Source organism: Merops nubicus, unplaced genomic scaffold, assembly GCF_000691845.1.
Source record: "Merops nubicus isolate BGI_N331 unplaced genomic scaffold, ASM69184v1 scaffold49241, whole genome shotgun sequence".
Taxonomy (NCBI): domain Eukaryota; kingdom Metazoa; phylum Chordata; class Aves; order Coraciiformes; family Meropidae; genus Merops; species Merops nubicus.
The window spans coordinates 24125-42164 of NW_008589889.1; the positions used below are offsets into that span (position 1 = coordinate 24125).

At 38.2% G+C, this 18040-nt stretch overlaps 1 long non-coding RNA gene across 1 annotated transcript in view; it reads left to right on the top strand.

The window, feature by feature from the left end:
* The first annotated feature begins 2568 nt into the window (after positions 1-2568).
* LOC103781986 overlaps positions 2569-18040 on the top strand; it is a 28473-nt gene continuing 13001 nt past the window's right edge. Inside the window, exon 1 of the long non-coding RNA XR_608214.1 lies at positions 2569-2673. This is a non-coding gene — a long non-coding RNA (uncharacterized LOC103781986). The remainder of the gene's footprint in view (positions 2674-18040) is intronic.

Genomic DNA, 18040 nt, shown 5'->3' on the forward strand with positions numbered 1-18040 from the left:
TCACATTTACATTCCTGTCGTATTTGGATGTGACCACTAGCAGTAGAGCGTCTTCATGTTTAAATAAAAGTTTACATTTCTCAGAATGGAGTGTTTATGTTTTACAGGAAGACAGAGTTAGGATTCCTGCTCTCTTTCCATGTGCACAAACGTTTTCCTCTCCTACCTTTGGCCAGCTGGTGACAAGATTTTACAAAACTCCAGTCCTTCATAACATAGAATGAGAAAGATTTTTACAGGGAAAACGTTCCAAGAAGTAAAAGCAAAACCAAAGGCACTGAAAAATCAGGATAGAGACTTTTACCCTCCAATAGTAATTACTAGTTAAGATGTAGTCTGGTATGTGTATGTTGACTTTTATGGCAGCTGAATGTGCATGCATGAGGGAAGTGCATACTTCCAAACCTTGAACATAGCAGTTGTGCATTTGATCGCTGTGTGCCTTTTGAGAGCCCCACTGAAGGTTTTTTAAGAGAATAGCACCATGCGAGACTAAGTTTGTTTTTTTTTTTTTAAATGAAAATTATTTGAAACTAGTTGCTCTGTCATTCTATGTTGCTTGTAACCCTAAAAATAATTGCATGGTGTTACTGGAAGCAGAACGGTCTGACAGCCTGATTTGTGCTGCTGTAGTTAAAATCTGTCAATGTTTCCATTACAAACTTGGAGGGAGAGTTTATTCTTTTTCCCATTTTAAATGATGCCTGGCAGAAATTCCAGATCAGCACTTGAAGTATAAATCTTTTGGAAGAGATTTGATGTTTCTAAAAATCTTTATTTAAAAACAAACACCTCTCCAACCCTATGGCAATGAAATACTGATACTCAGTTTTGAACTGTTAAATGATCAGGAATATATTTCATTCTTTTTGTTAATTTTCAGTTCAATTAAATTAGGCAACAACAATGTTTCTACAGATCAATGTTGACTTTTCTGGCTAGTGTTGCAGTCTGCTGTTCCAAGTTATTATTGCTGCATAATAAACTTTGCAATATGCTAAAATGAAAGATTTCAAAACTTTCCTAGGGAAACATAAAAGATAAACACAAAACTGTCAAATATCTGCTATAAGGCATGCCTTTGTTCTTTTCTCCCATTGATAATTTCATTCCTGTTTCTCAAGACTATCTCCAGAATAGTTTCACTCTTCTTCTGTATTAAGGCTGTAGTTTCGTGGATACTTTAAACTGAGGTAAGCTAATCCGCTCCCCTCTGCCTACGCATCCCTGTTCCCTGCCTTCTGACAGCCAAAGCTTTTGTGTAGCACAAAACCAGATGTGGTGAACCAGATCGGGGAAGATCATTTTTTTGGTTCAGGCTGTGGCTGCACAAGTCTTTGTACTAGTCCAAAAAAGTCCAAAGAAGAGGGTGGTGCTGGGGTGGGAACAAGTGAGTCTATTCTGACATCTCAGTTTATATTCCATTTTATTATTCTCCCCACCCTTCCCCCTGCCCCCTCCGTGCCTTTCATCTGCAGCTGACAGGGTGATTCTTCACTATGAGCTTCTCAAGCCCTGATGGCTCAGGCTTTTCCAGGACAGGAGATGCATACAGCCAATTCTTTGACAGTGAAAACCTTGTAGTCACAAGACTTTACTGGCAACTTTAGTTCTGTAGTATATTCGTTAAAGCATTCCTCCCTTGTAACACCCCAGACCTGGTCATAATATTTTCTGTACTGTGTTCTGCTATCTTTTTCTTAATGCAGATGATTAAGACTACTGCAGATTTTCTTTAGGACATTTTTACATTCCATTAGAGTCTAATTTTAAGAACAGTAGTATTAGATACCTTGAGGACTAGGTAGAAGTTCTTATGTGCTTATCTCCTTTTGAAACTTGATTTTTTTTGCCGCTTTTTCTTGACACTCTTGTGAAATAATCCACAAATACTGAGAACAGTAGCAGTATGAAAGTTCTGCCAAAGCACACAGTTAATTTAAAGTTTGGTCCTTCAGCTGTCTGTTCTTCCTCTCTGACGATATAAACAATAGCAGTATTGTGTGAAGTAGTGAAAGGCAAAAGAGATGCAAAAGAGGCTTCTAATTATTTTTATATTTCTGGTTAGATTAAGGAAATGGCATAATCTTTCTCTCTGCCACAATATTTCATTTATGACATGTGAAATAATCACAGTGATGCAGATTTAGTTTATACCTGCTGGAACCTAGAGGAACAATGTCTTATTTCATTTTCACATCAGATGCCACAACAAACAGTGATAAAATCTTATAAGTGATACACAGCAGAGGTTATATACAATTTGAGCCTGTGTCATGCATTAAGCGTGCTTTAGGTGGTGGTTGAGTATATTAGAACATGCCTGTGGATCTTGTCTGAAACATGGTATGAAAGCAGGTGTATTTAAATTACATGAGTAATCATATACAGACTTAACACAGAGCTCCAAGTGGTAAACAGGCTACTGTAGACTGAGCTAATGTGCATGCTGTGATTGCTATCTAGAGTTTATTCTAATATGCTTTTTCCTTTGCAGCAGTCCATTGTACCAGCCCACCCAATGGCTCCTCCTAGTCCCAGCACCACCAGCAGTAATAACAACAGTAGTAGCAGCAGCAACTCAGGATGGGATCAATTAAGTAAAACAAACCTTTACATCAGAGCACTGCCTCCAAACACCACTGATCAGGACCTGGTAAAATTATGCCAACCGTAAGTACTATGCTTAAACATAAATTATAATGTCATACCTTAAAAACTTGTAGTAGGCATACAAGATGAGCTTTTGGTGAAGAGGGAAGAAAACCAAATTTGTAAATAAAAATCCTCCTATTGTAGTAAAACGGTGAGTTTCAGCTTCCCTGGCAATCAGAAGGAAAATGTGTTTGGTACTCTGGAGAACCAAAGAAAGTTGGAATATACTGGTGAACAGAAGCAACCCACTGCTTTAGGTAAACTGATCACCGATACAGCTGCCTGATGCTGTTGAAATCACAAATAAATGAAAATTAACACCTGGATGTGTAACTTCCGATTAAGAACCTGTAACAGAGGGTCTCCTTTGTTCACTACTGAGATAATCTGTTCATACACACTCTTCAAGTAATTGTTCTGCATCACTGTAAATTACAGTATCCATTTGAATGCATATGCTATTATCAGACTAATTTTTGTTGACTGTACATTATTGAACAATTGTATTTATGGTTAGAAATAGTCAATCCATGTAAGAATCTTCTCTAGCGGCTGGAGTGCTGGGTAGTTTTGGTTTAGCAGAAGTTTTGAAGGCAATGTTGTTAACATGAGATTATTTTTTTCTTGTGTGAGTTTTTGCGTTTGGGTTTTTAAAAAATTTTTACAGCAGCACATGCCTTTTAATTACTTTCACGTGTTGGTCATATGTCAAGAGACTGTGCACTTATGTGGTTTATACATTGTTTAAAATTGGCTTTCCTAAATGTTTAATTGAATTTTTTAAAATCCTTAGTACTTCTGAAATTCATAGTACACTTTCAGGATTATTTTGAAATCTAAAGTACTTAGCTAAATTTGCAATACCACCTGTAAGAAACCACCTAAATCTCTCTTGAATGAATGGAGCTTCATTAAGATTTGTATATAACACTACTGTCTGTGATCCTAAGTAATTCTATGTTAAATTAACAGATCAGTAACTAGGAATAGACAAAAAATCATGCCTAGGATCACAAATTATTAAAATAGCTAGGAAAACCTGTATGTCTTGAATTCAGCTTATATGAGGTGCCTTTTGGTTTTGAATATTACAAAAAAATCTTGATACTTAATTTATAAAGAGGATTTTTTTTTTAAAACAAAACATAATTTTTCAGGATTGTAGTCACATATCAGTCATCTTAGAATCCTAATAAAAACAACTTGCTCTCAGGTCTTTAAAAAAAATTTCTTTTCCATTAGTCATTTTCCCAACAGCAAATGAAATCCATGTGTTTTACAAAAAAGAAAACATATTATCAGTCAGTGAAAGCATTCACTGGTAACAATTTTTACTTCTTCCCATGTGACAGTGATCTCTTGTCACTTGAATTTTAGTTGCAAATGTGTGTTTTACAGAAGTAAAGATGGAAGATTCTTCCTTCCCATTTTTGTCTTTTGAATCTATGAAGAAGCCTTGGCCGACGCACTCATGTTACCTTAGGTCAGAGTTGTGAGGTTATTTTGCACTGGGGCTGCCCAGTAACTACTATTTGTGCAGTGGTTACTATAGCTCCATAATCTTTTTCTGAAGATGTTTTGATTTGCATGGTCTTAGATGTCATCAATGCATGAACATTCTAGAAAAAAAATGTCCAGTACTTTGTTGTAACCGGTCCGTTTCTACTTGGATAGCCAAAGATTTTGATTTTGTTGTTGCAGTCCAATATATAATTGTAGCTGGAACTGCATGATTTTTACAAATAAAGAAAAGGCAAGAACTTGCAGCCCTGAAGTTATTAAGCTGATGTTCTGATATGAATTTACAGACTTGGAAGGTTGCATCCTGTTTTTCTGTGAGAGATTTCTCTCCTAAACGTCTTACTTGAGAGGAAAGGAAGCATTGTCTCAAAATTCTCCATTTCTGCTGAGGAACCAAGTGAGATGTCCAGAAATTTTAGGCTTGGAACATCTTTCAAAAATCTGGGTAATCTATTAAGAGCCTTAGCCTTCTCTGCCAACATGGCCCCATAGCAACTGACTTGATGTTGCAGTAGGATAGAAATGACAGCATTCTCTCCTCATTCACAGAAGCTCAGTAACCCACTTTTACAGACTGGAAAGTTTCAGATGCAAAATGTTTCCTTCCTACAAATTTGCCTGAACTTCTGGGACACAGAGAGTGAAATACTCTTGAAAGTGAACCTGCCATGTTCATTTTTTAAGCTGAGACAATACGAAATAAATGGAGGGTAAAATCCTGGAGAAATAGAAGTTAATGAAGAAACTGCTGTTTACTCCAGATGTGTTAAATACTTTCATTAGTTCTTTCCAAATGCCTTAGGATTTTACTGGGAGACTTTAGAGTAATTTTAGTTCCTTTTCCCCAGATAGAGTGAATCTTGCCTTCCTAAGAGGGTGTCCACTGGAGTGCGTGATGCTAAAAGGAAGGCTGTTCTGCATATTGTAGAAAATTACCTTGCTAGCTGGCAGTAAGCAGTTCTCAGTGTTACAGGAAAAGGTCACTGACTTTTGTTTTATGTCTTCTGGCTGTTGTCAGACATGACAGAAAACCACTTGTGGTTGAGGAAATAATGGTTGAGAAACATCATTGTAATGATAAATAACCTGAAACATCTCATCTGCACACATTTGCCTTCTGATCATCATGAGCTTGTATCATATACACTGTACTGAAAAGTTATTTTTGGTGATTGGTTATTGTAGATAAAGGCTGCTTTCAGTATAATCCCTCAGATTACAAGGTAGAAGAGTCTACAGATCTCTTGTATGGGTCTGGTTATACAGTGGCTTTTATGTGCTTTAGTCAGTATGTTTGATTTAGTTCTTGCTCACAATAGCAAGCAGTGCTAATTTTGGCCATGTTTTCCTTTTGGTATTTCTGGTGAAGCACTAGAGAAACCTCTTATCAAATTATAAAATTGTTGGGCTTGCTTTCCTGTTGTAACACAGCTGTACAGTATTTACAAACACAGTTAGCACATGTTCACCAGTTTTGTGGGAAAGTACTTTCCTGGCAAGAGTGCAATTTGCCAATATATGCCTCTGCAAATCTGCACTCCACCTTCATCTTCTTGGTTCTTTCTAGTTTTTTGTTAGTTGAAGCTGCTTCTTCTTCTCCAAGATGGAAAGAGCATATTACTATTTTGTTGTGAGGGTTTAACTGGGAGTACAGCTATTTTCAGACAGCATCGTTGACTTTTGTGTGGGAAATGAAGCTGCCACCTTTCTAAATAGTTCATTCAAACTCTAGCCTGCTACTCCAGTTCTGCAGTTTGGGAAATTCCTTCATATCTCTTGTGCCAGAGGCAGAAGTATGGGGAATAATGAAGTAGGCATTATGTTTGTCACAAGGATATCATAACAGCCAACCCAGAATGAGTGTTGGAGGGACACCATATGAGTCAGTCCTGGCCGTAAGAGCTTTCCATCAGGTACGTAAAGGTAGGCAAAGCAATCGATGCCATAGGCCACAGATATTTTCTGTTTCTGTGGGAGGCTAGACAGGAGTGATCAGCTAAATAGAAGGACAAGACCAGAGGAAAGGAGAAATTTGAGTAAGGGGCTGATGTGCATGATTTGGGGAAACCTGCAAGAAGCTTCCTGGCTCTTCTGTGCAGTTTCTCTTCCTAAACCAGATAGCGCCATTGCATGAGATTGGCTGTACAACAATGTTTAACTGTACTCCCTCTGGCATGACTGTCAATACTTGTTTGGTATGCTTCCTTCAGCTGTTGTGTTTGGTTTATTAATGCATTATTTAGTCTTTAATTGTACTTTCTCATTTGGCGACAGTTTTCCTGTCTTATTAGACAGTAATTTCTTATAGCTTATTTAATATCTGAATCTGAAGATCCATTCCAATTTTTCACTGAAATTGTTGAGACTGCTTATGTGATTAGGGACTTATGCAATTGAGTCTTAGGAGTTTTGACACATTTTCAAGGTGCTTTCCAGACTCACTAAGCACTGTGCCTCTCTGTGGATGACTTTTATGCCCAAGCCACATGGTTCCAAAGCTCTGTGCTTCCCACTGTCTTGCTTATGATTTCTTTGCTAGCCTGTAGCATGGCATCTCTGTAATGCTGAATTTCTTCAGCGACCTCCTTTTGTGGCATTTGCAACATTAAATGAGGATGTTGCAGCAGTCTCCTCATCCTTCTGACAATCCCCCGGCCCAGGGTGAGATTTCAAGCTTTGAGGCTTAACCCCAGGTCTCTCCCATTCAGTTCAGCATAAGCCATTGCACCAGTCCACTCTTTGGTGGGCTCCCTTCAGGCTGTTTGCTCATACCGTGCTGCTTGTGTCAAGCTCTTTGTAGTCTATATTGTATTTTTGAAATCTGTTTTTGCTCTGGACAGTTTCACTTAGGCCACCCCCCTTAAATTATCACTGTATGGTTATAATGTGGGTTCTTAATAGGATTACAAATAGGAAAGCAGCTGGTTTAGGGTAACAAAGTTAGTGATATGATTACCACGACAGACTGCTCTGCATCAGGATGGTCAGAACACAAAACCAGAACCTTGTAGCAGCTGCCTTTGCTTATGTGTGTGTTAGGAAATCACGTAGCTTGCTGAGGGAGTGTTTTAAGGATTCCTTTTGAAATATTCCGCATCATGAACACAGACATAGCTAAAACGAATGGTAAGTTAATGGCTGTTTTGAAATAGGTGAGACAGATGTGGTAAACAGCTTTGTTTCCACAGCATGGGACCTTCTATTTTTTTGTAGTGCATACTCTGTTCTCCTGTTTTGAGGCAAGAGGACCCCGAAGTTGTTAAAATTCCCCGCTCTTAATAAAATGCAGATTTTCATTAAGTCATGTGATGGCTATTAGCATATTAATGTTTTCATGTTCTTTGCCATGTAATTGTGACCTCTCATTTGCTGCTATTTCCCATCTCCTTCAGACACGCTTGAGACTGAGAAGTGGTGAACTGGAGCTTGAACATTTGCTGTAGCAGGGAGCTGTCATTGCTGCAGTCAGACCAAAAAATCCGCTAGTTTTATTTGGCTTATCTCATTAGAAAAAGGACTGGATTTCAGGAAAATAATCTGTCTTTTGCATTTAACCTGGGAGAATGGTGACCTTGGGCAGGTCACTGCTGCTTAGTTTGGTGTAAGGAAATGTCTGTAGCTTGTGAATGCAATCTCTTTAGATCAGTGGTGTGGGTAAGGGAAAGTGGAATGGAAGATTTCAAAGCTAACTTCTCCAATCTTTTAAATGCACTCTCTCTTAATTCCTTTATCCTTCATTTTGCTCACATTTTTGTTTCATAGTTTCTCAGCTGCAGTGAAATACTGCATTTATCAGTGTGGAATATGATTTCATGTCATATAATTGTGTGATACATTGGGGTTTTTTTCTGAAACTGTTTCTTTTAAGATCAGTATTAATACTGATTACATTGGGGCATGAGTCTATCAGTTCTTCTTCAGGGTGGAATTTGTGCACAAATTAGCTGTTTTAGAGGTTTCTGTATCATTTTACTATTTTTAAAAAAAAAAAATACCATAATTGCATACATCTCTGAATACATAACACCCGGTTTACAGAGGATCGTTTGGTTATAGGAGGAGGTAAAATCTTTATTTATTGTTCAGCTCTGTGTGTACCAGCATCATCTTTTTCTTTATTCTTTCTTCAGGGACTGTGGCATGGTTTGGACTTTGTATAATCTGTAGTAGATTTCCCTTAACTGCGTTTTTCCATCCAGTTTTTCTCTTCAGAGCAAACATAACACCAAGAACAGTGAAGGTATGTTCCCTAGATGTAATAACTGATTGCACCAGTGCTGTGTTGCCTGTGCAGGCACACATTGGTGTGGGACGCAGTGCAGCACTGCAGAGGAAACACCCACAGTAACCCAGTAACCTCAAGAACAGGATTTAGATAGTCTCACTTGTTCTGCCAAGCTGATGCACCCAGTTTCTCAGCTAGACAGATTGGCAGAGGAGGAGTCACAAGTCAGTATGGCATGTAAACTAGCTCTGTTAGTTTGTCTTAGCTGATGATCTTTTAAGAGATTGCTGTCAAAAGTAAGTATCCCATTTCTACACCTCAGAAGAATTAGTACTGGGTTTTTGTATGTCCCTTTTGCCAGATGCACTGAAGAGATGTAGGCCTGACATGGGAACATGGGAACTGAAATACTCCTTTTTTTTTTTTTTTTTTTGAGCTTGACTTCCACAGTCAGTGGTTAGGCATTTACATGATATGCCATGGGAATTGCGATTGACCTGGAGATGTGATGTTTGGTTTAACTAGTCACTTCCATAATTTTTTAGCAACTGTTTTCAGCAGTCATGTTATGAAGTGTCTAGCCTGGCAAGAGGTGAAGGAATACTCTCCATCTTCTTCTCAATGTTTGCCCTTTAATTAGAAAAAAAATTCAGACAGTTTTACATTCCTGATCAAATGAAATCCACACTGAAATCCTCTCTGAGGAGTTCCAGGGCTTGGGTTTGGTTTTCATTTGTTTTAATACTGCCTTCTTGTAGAATGTCATTAAGGAACCGTATGTATTTTGTGGGAAAGTTGTAACTGAAGAAAAAGTTATCTTCTAGAGTACTATCCTCTGGATGCAGGCAGTTTCTTAAGTTTTCTGCCTTGGATTTAAAGCAAAGTATAATTTTAATCTTCCCTTTCCATTTTGTGATTATGCAAAGATTGAAACTTTTCAAACTCAGTATTTCATTTAGCCTAACAGTAATCAGCAGTTCTCCTTAGCACACCCTATTAAAAATCAAGCAGTCTGAATACAGATGCACTGAGGAACTCTCTCTGCTTTGTGGTCACCCAGCGATTGCATAAAGCCCCATCTGCCCCAGAGGATTATAGGGCCAGAGGAGAGGCAATCCCATGGAATTTCCTTCAGGAAGTGGGGGTGAGGGAGGGGAGGAGAGTGGAAGGAATGTTTCAACTACAGCTGCTTGTAAAAGAAGCACTAGGAAAAACTAGGTAAAAGATCTTCAATGGCAGTAACTTTTGTTGGAAAACAAAGCTGATTTGGTGGTGTGGGGTCTGTAAAATCTGTGAGCATTTGCAAGTCTGCAGATATTTGTTGTGTGGTGATGCAACCCTTGTTCCATATCGCAGAGCCAGAGGAAAGAAATGTCCTGTGGCATGCCTTTGATCAGGGTCCTGGTCCTGAGCTTCCTGATGGCAGGGGCCCTTCTCACATGGGAGGTGATAGCAGCGTAGTTATTCATCTGAATAACCAGTAACTCAGGAACATTTTGGGGGGGTTTGTTTGATTTCAATGGACTTTTTAGTGGATTCCATGATGGCAAAAACTGTCACTTGTTAGAAATCACTTAGGCAGGCATTTCAGTCAGAAATCAGTTTAGAATTGAATCAGCCTAGAGCCCAAGCTGATTTCTGCCCCAGCATACTTACCTTAAGCTCGCCCTTTTTAGCAGGTTATCATTCAGCACAGAAAGCAAGATCAGTATTTGCAAGCAGATTCATATATCTAATGTCTAATATCTCATGTGGTTTCACATAACTCATAGAAATCTTATGAAGTCTTGACTTTGTTTGCTAAAGGTTAGTTCTTCTTAGCTCTGATTTCTGTAATGTTAGCTCTTTGAAATGAAAAAATGAGCTATCAGATGTTGACGCATTAGAAGACCAGTCTTTTTTTTTTTTTTTTTGTCACCTTTCAACCTTTTTTCCCCACGTTGTTGCCAAGCTGCATTTAGGGTTGAGAAACTAACACCTCCAAATTGTATGCAACTCAGATAATAAATACACATATTTTACCTGCAGAGTGAAAGCAGTGGCAAACATAGGTAAGCAAGTTAAGTCAGATCCTGCTACTGCCAATGATACTTCTAATTGAGGAAATAGAAAAATCAGTGTTTATCCTTGAAAGAAATTCTACAAGCCTTAAGCCTTAGTCCTCTTTTTTTTTTTTTTCCTACAACTTCTAAAATTCTACCCATTTTGACATTCAAAAAATGTCAGCTGCCTCGGTTCAGTTTGGGCTGTGCCGTACTAAAGACTCAGACCAACCCTATAGAAAATTAAATTACTAAACGGATGATAAGAGAATTAAAATTCCATCGTTTACTTATCTAATTTTTGCAGATAGGTGTGCAATTTACTTTGAAATTTGATAACATTAGGATACATGGGCATAGAGTGAAAAACACCAGTGAAAACAAAACAAAAGAAGACTTTGATTTGGGGTCTGTTTTGGTGTTGTTACTAGTACAAATATTCCACTTGAATAACCTGTGTGAGTTGAGTTAATCATTAACAGAATCAATTTCAGTGGAAGAAATGTGTTCTGATTTGTACTCCTATCCTGCTCCTTCCATTGCCATTTCTTCCTCACTTTAATCTCTTATTTTCCCAAAAGAGGAAAAACTTGTAATATGTTGCTGTGCTGCCACAAGAGAAAACCACTGAGATAAACTTTGTGTGTAACTTCACTTAACCTCTTTGATATTAATAAAGACATTTAAATAACTGATCATTTGAGCTATCTTAATTGAAATATGTTAGCCAAAAATGTGTGTTCTCCATAAATGTTTGTTTTCTCTATTCTGTGCTGTTGTGTAATTTTACATACTATTTTCAAAAGACAGAGTGTGGGTCAGTGTTTTTGCCTAGGGGAATACTGTGGACTTAGGCCTTACATGCTATCAGTATTTCAGATCCTATGGCTGCTTTTTGGCTTAGATATAGTCGCTAGTAAGCTTTCACAAGGCTATCAAAATATTAGCAATTATTCTGGTGCGTTAATAAGAACTTTAATGTCTGAGTGAATGCAGCATTGAAGTAAGAGTTACGTTAATAAAGATCTAAAACCAGGAGAAAAAAATGATTCATACAGTGTAATACAAATACTGGAGAAATCTCAAATCTTTTATTGGCAAATCCTAGATGTCAGTAATAAAGTGATCTAAACACCAAAAAGAAGCAAAGCTACTTATTTCTCATTTCAAGGACTCTGCTGAAAGTGAAACTAAAGAGCTTTTGGAGCCTGGAGGCTAGTAGAAGTTTACAGTTCAGTACAGTGGTTTTATTTAGCGTGTATGTAAAATTGCCAAGGAACTGGCGTGTTAACAAACCAGGTGTAAACCAGGCACAGTTACGTATGCCCCACAGGTGATGACAAACCACTCCTGTTTGTTCGCAGTGTGCCTGCAAAGGCGAGATCCTAGAAAGCACAGAGCACCTGCAGTGCCTGCTGCCAGTGTAGGGGTTTAAAACCACTTTGAGCTCAATAGCAGGGACTTGGCATTTGTTTGATATTGTGTATGCTGAACTTTTCAGCTACATTAATTGCACAGTATCAGATAAAATCCATGGTCTCTGGTTCTTTCTTTTGGTGTCTGGTTTTGTTTGTTTGTTTGTTTTGTTTTGTTTGTTTAGGTTTTTTTCCTTCACCTTTTTCTTTCCACCCTGAAGCTGTGCAGTATCCCAAGGCAGAAATCTCCATGGTAGAGGAGCTGTTTGGCAGAGAGAAGGGAGACTCTTTCTATTCAAGGCCTGAGAGTATCAGCATGGTGGGCTAATGGAGCTGACACAGCAGTGTGCATTTCTTTCCCTGCATCACTGTTTGTAGTACCATGATCTGAAAAGGCCTGTTTGTAAACCATCTGCCTTTTTTTTTCCTCCAGATATTCTATATTCAACCCCTACTTGTTTTTATTGTGTGGCAGGCTTTCTCTTCACTTTTTTGTTAAGGCTTTTCTATTTATTGCCAAATGTCTCTTTGCTATAATTTGAAGATCTCAAATACTGAAGGCTCTGTTGCTCCATGTTGCTTTTTCACAGTGTCCGCTTACAGGACTCCTGTGCTGCGGTACGGAGGTACAGTAGTAGGAATGAAAGACCATTAGCCAGGACTGCTGCTGAAAGAAGTCCATCTTCATACCAAGGCCTCAGCATGAATGTACTTTTTATTATGTACATTAGGTCAGTTCTTTTTGAACATCTTCCAAATATTCAGAACTGTGACATTATAAAAATATATAACAATCTGTCCCAGTCTTATGTTTTTCCCAAGTGAATTGCATGTTACTTTGTTCCATGTAAAATTCTGAAGTTTTCTCCAGCCATTTTATTAATTGCTTATTCAGTTAAATGTTTGCTAATTCTCTTTGAAGTCTAGGACACTCAATCTGAATTATGCAGTTTTGCAAATGTCATAAAATATTTTATCCCCCAGGAAGAGGGGATAGCCCTGGCTGTCACTAAACTCTTTCCCGCCCAGCACTTGATCTGAGATTGAGGGGGTAGTCTAAGGAGCACAGGCTCGCTGTTTTGAACAACTGAATTTGAGTAGTACTGATAAGGTGCAAAAAGGAGATAGGTTTCAGTGGGTCACAGAAAGGCGTAAGTTGTTAAAAAGTTCTTGGGTAAATAGTCGTGGTAAGAAAAATTTTTGAGTCTGACTCTTTTTTTAAAAACAGCAAAGACTTATTTTTCTTCCTCTTAAGTTTCCATTTAAGCAATAAATTTCATTTTTTGGAGCTGTGACCTGAAGCAGACCCTGTATTTCTTCTGAATTCGTATGGAACATGGGACTTCTGCTTCCTTTGTGGTGATTCTTGCAGTCTTTTCTATCAAAGATATTGCCCTTTTAATTGTTACTTAAAATGCATTGATCAAGGGACACTATCTGTATGCTCAAGATAGAGCCCTCCACCTGAACTCACTCAGGTCCAAACTCCCTCACTTAATCATAGGAGGTTAGATATTTGGACTCTTCTGTGGTTGCAGCTGAAAGGTGAGCAGCAGTAAGACTTCACTTTCAAAGGTAGCTTGTTACTGACCAAACATCCTAGTGATATTTATATGTAGGATGTAGGTTTGGGGAACATTGTTAGCTTCTTTATCTCATGGGATAGAAAATGAGATAATTTAATTAGAAACAGAGCCAAATACATGTAAATATATGGCTGTAAAGCCAGATGCCCAATTTCTTATAATTGGCTCACCATGTACTTCACAATATATTAATAAAAAACCTCCTGAAAAAGGGACTCACTGCTGTTTATATCACCACAACAAAACTAGTTACATTTTTGCTATGACAAAGGGGCAATTAGTTTCTGTTTCTGTGGATGAAAATTTATGAGTCCCTGTGATAGAAGACATTTTGGTGCTGTGAGGACGTTTTAGCTTTGCTCTTCTTTTTGTGGTAGTTAGTGTCTTTTTTTGTCCTTTCCTGAAGGGGAAGGAGGGAGCTTGAAGTGTGGAGGGAAGAGTAAATTCTCAGAATTCTGTACTGTAGTCAGGAAAGAGTATTTCTTAGTACAGTGTTTTCTTCTGCTCATTACTGCCCTTTCCAAACTTCTGCTTTGTAAAGTGGGACAGAATTTGCAGAAATTTTAATTATTTCTCAGGGATTTAACTGAATTTGTATTTGGACCCAAATCACTTGTGTTCTGCCTTCTCCAGGATCTTACAGTTGTCTTCTACTTATTATCGTGCCAAGGATATTTGACAGCTCTTGAGTTCAGCTTCTACAGTGGTGAAGGAAATGTGACACTGTTTCTCTCAAGTTACTTACCTCTGGTGGTAGAGGTCAGTATTTGGCTGTGACAGCTCTCCTTTATTTTTTTGGCAGGCAGTTCTCTGACATTCTTGTTGCTGAGATCGTCCCCACTCGGGCTTTTGGAAGAACATCTGACTGGGTCTCGAATTCTTCACCTTTTGCTGTTCTGACCATATAGTTTGTTATAAGAAAGATCTCAGTCCTTTGTCATTAATTAATTTGCTTCTAGATACCTTTTATTGACTCAAAGATCTGTGAATTTGTGGTTTCTTCCTTTCACTGTGATTTGGTTTGACACTGAGGGTGTGGATTTTTTAATCCCAAGGATCATTTAAGAGGAAAAAAAAAAATCATTAAATTACTGCCATCTGAGTCATACTTGGTCTGTGAGTTTGGTTCCCTGGCCTTCCCACACAGCATTTCCGATATGCAGTGAGCCTAGGGTGTGCAGGGAAGACTGTAGAGTGACCTAGATACTCTTTAACTCTTCACTAATAAGTGGCTTTCTGACATCAGATATAGTTGCCTCTTTGGATTCTCAGTCCTGTTCTGTGTGATAGCTGTGTCCATTACTTTTCCTGCTTTTGGCTGGTTTTCATAAAAAATATTTTAAGACTTCTATTTGGATTAGTTTAAGCATCTTCTTTAGATAACTGACTGGAAAAAATTAGTATGTGAACTATCTTAGAATCTGAAGCATAGGCATTGAGATTCATCCTCAAGTACAAGTTATGGGGTTTTTTTATGTAGTACTTTATTACTTCAAAGATAAAAGTTCATTCTGCTGTCCTCTCACAGGCGAAGAAATAGTCATCTCATGCTCTTGATAATAACAATGGTCTGTAAAGCCCAGAAACACTGTGACCATGTCATACAAGATCCCTTGTTGGCACATGTCGTTGAGTCTGTTCAAGAAAGGTTGTGACGCGGAACTGACTTTGGGCTTGCCTGTAACTTATCCTGTCATTCAGTGGCTGGTTGATTTTTTTTTTTTTGGCTCTGTATGAAAACGTGGGTTTTGGATAGTTTGTTCTGTAGCTGCTGTTGCTCTGAGTTTCTGAAACTGCCATGGCTGCTCCTTTTACGAAACTTTGAAACTATGTCTTACTCTGTTTAGTGTAGATTCCATTTGGGCTTGCAGTTAATACAGCCAACTGGAGGATCACGATTTTCTGAGCCCAGTCAACCCAGTCTTTAGTCACCCCTTTGCACAGTTGCTAAAGGGTTGATTTTCCCATGCTAGGCTAGGATTAGCCTTCATTGTCTGTGTTCTTCACTGTGAAGCCAAATGAGCTGTTATGCCTGAGGAAAGCACTTAGATAAAGTGCAATCTGGGACACTGGATTTATGCTTCCATGGTGGCTCTTGACATTATACATAAGTCACTGGAAATTAGGGTCTGGGGGATCACATTAGTTTCAGCCAGCTTGGTTATGTTCTACGTGACAATCTTGTAGTGCACAGTGTGCTGTGACTGCAGGTCTGTTGGCAGCTCAGGGTTCAGAGTAGGCTGAATGCATGGTGGTTCCAGAAGACTTCAATTGTACTTGGCTAGCTGCTGTAATGATGGAATTAGAACAGGTTAATGATGGTTTTAAAGAAAATGGTATATTTAAGCTTCGAAGACCAAATTTCCATACAGGGTATCTATTGCATTCTCTTTGCAAAACTGCAGAAATCAAACTCTGCCTCCTGTCTGCTTCAATTGATAACCAAAAGACTGTAGACTGTATATCTTAAGCAGCATGAAACTCAGGAAGCATCACTAAATATGATCCTGATGCATCAGCCACAAAGGTTGCGCTTTAGATTTTCTGTTACAGCTTGATTTTTTATGTATCTAAAATTTGGCAAAATATGGATAGTACTTTTTTTAATGCATAACACTCTGCTGTCCCTATCTCAGCACTTAATACTACTGCAGATATCTTTTCAACAGACACATACAGTTATAATCAATAGTATGCGAGCTGATGTTTCTGCTCAGTAACATACAGCCACTTAAATGGCCCTTCTGAAGTATTTTGACCCCTGGAGAGAACTATTTTAGTACAATCATTTTCCCTATTGAAACGGAGGTACTTGCTATTCAGCACAGCTGGGACTTGCGACTAGAGAAGCAGATCAAATAGGGATCAAGTCTACATGCCATGCTATTAAGGGGCAAGGCCTCTGGAAGGCTGAGCAGTGATTTTGAATAATTTGTCCATTTAGTGCTATTCTACTACGATTGACATTAAGTTACCAGAAATTAAAGGAGATCAGACTCCTGTATTAATTATACAGTTTCTTCATTTCAAGGCGTTAATTCCAGTATAGTTATTGAAAGCAGGACGTTACTGCATTTCATAAAAGAACCACTGTTGAAATGCAGTTAAGAGACACTAGCAGTTATTTCAATGTATTGGGATTTTTTTCCTCCTCTGCCCTCCAGACAGAAGATAGGCAGTCAGCACTTTCCAAGATGGGTTGTTAAATTAGTGCAAGATGCAGGTAAGAACAAATAGATATCTTTGTGCAGAAGCCATTTTAACCCAGCAGGCCAGGTCTTGGATTAATCCTGTTGGCTTTGTGTTGTCTTAATATTACAAAAATAGAAAGAAAACATACAAAATAGACTGATGTAGTTTAAAGTTCTCAATGACAGGCACTGTTCCAGAGACCAAGCATCCTCCACACAAGGTAAATGCAAGAAAAAGCAATATGTGTGTGTACATATATATGTATGTACTTCTTTATATATGTAATTTACACTCTATGTGAGACAAGCTTTTGTAGTTCAGATTTGACAGATGGGTCAGGTCTTTGGAAATGGGATGTGGCTGAAAGTGCCCTTCCTTGTACTCTGGCAATTTCCAATCTCATGATTTTCAAGACTTCGTCAACATATTCCTTAAGGTGTAATTTATTTAATCTGAGGGTCTAAAACTTGGTTAGAAACCTTCATGAGAAGTGAAATTCATAGGCAAGAATAAATGAAAGGATTATCTTTGCAAGTGTACAGGTTTGTAGCATCAACAGGTATCCGTCTACCCATCCAGACAGAAGGTAACTTCACACTAGCTACAACTCTAGCCAAAATAACATCTTTTGATTTGCACTGTTTTGAGTAAAACAAGGGGGGAAAAGTACCAGGAAGTACTGATAAATAATATTATTTTGCCTTTACCTTGTCATTTTCCTCTGGAAAAGCCAGAATAAAGGACAATGCATCATAGGCTGACAGTGAGTGAATTTGCATTCCTTAGATGGAGGAGGAGGAACTGAAAAATAAAAGATCTCCAGGTAGAGAGACTAATTTATGCTCCCAAGCTGATCTGTACTAAATGCACAGGGAAGAGAAATAAGAAAGGAGTTCTTGTTATTCATAACTTCTGTCTTCATAGTTCTAGTCTTTTAAGCTGTTAGTGTAGGCTCTGCAAAACTGGTGAAACGAAAATTTGCTAATATTTATGGTTTGGTGTAGAAATACTGCCTTACTTTCAGATTAAAACAGCGCGCGGTGGTAAATCAATACATGTAGGTCTGCAGCCCTGCCACAAGCTTGGCTTATAAATACATATTAGCATTCAGCTGGTTTAATTTCTCATCTTCCCAAATCATGATCTTGATTAGCTATCATTTCTTAGTATGAAAAAAGGATAATAGAAATGGCTAGACTGTAGAAATAATATTCCAGCCTTTTAATTTGATCTTGTTTGTAACTCCGTTATTTTGTTTGCAAATGAATTGCAATTTTCTAATAACCCCTGTATCTTTCATGGCAACGTGAAACTCTGTGCTCTCATGGGGTTTTTTTTATATTACTTCTGGGAGCCACAGGAGGTATAATAATTTATTCTGAAGGAATATTGCTTCAGTTTTTG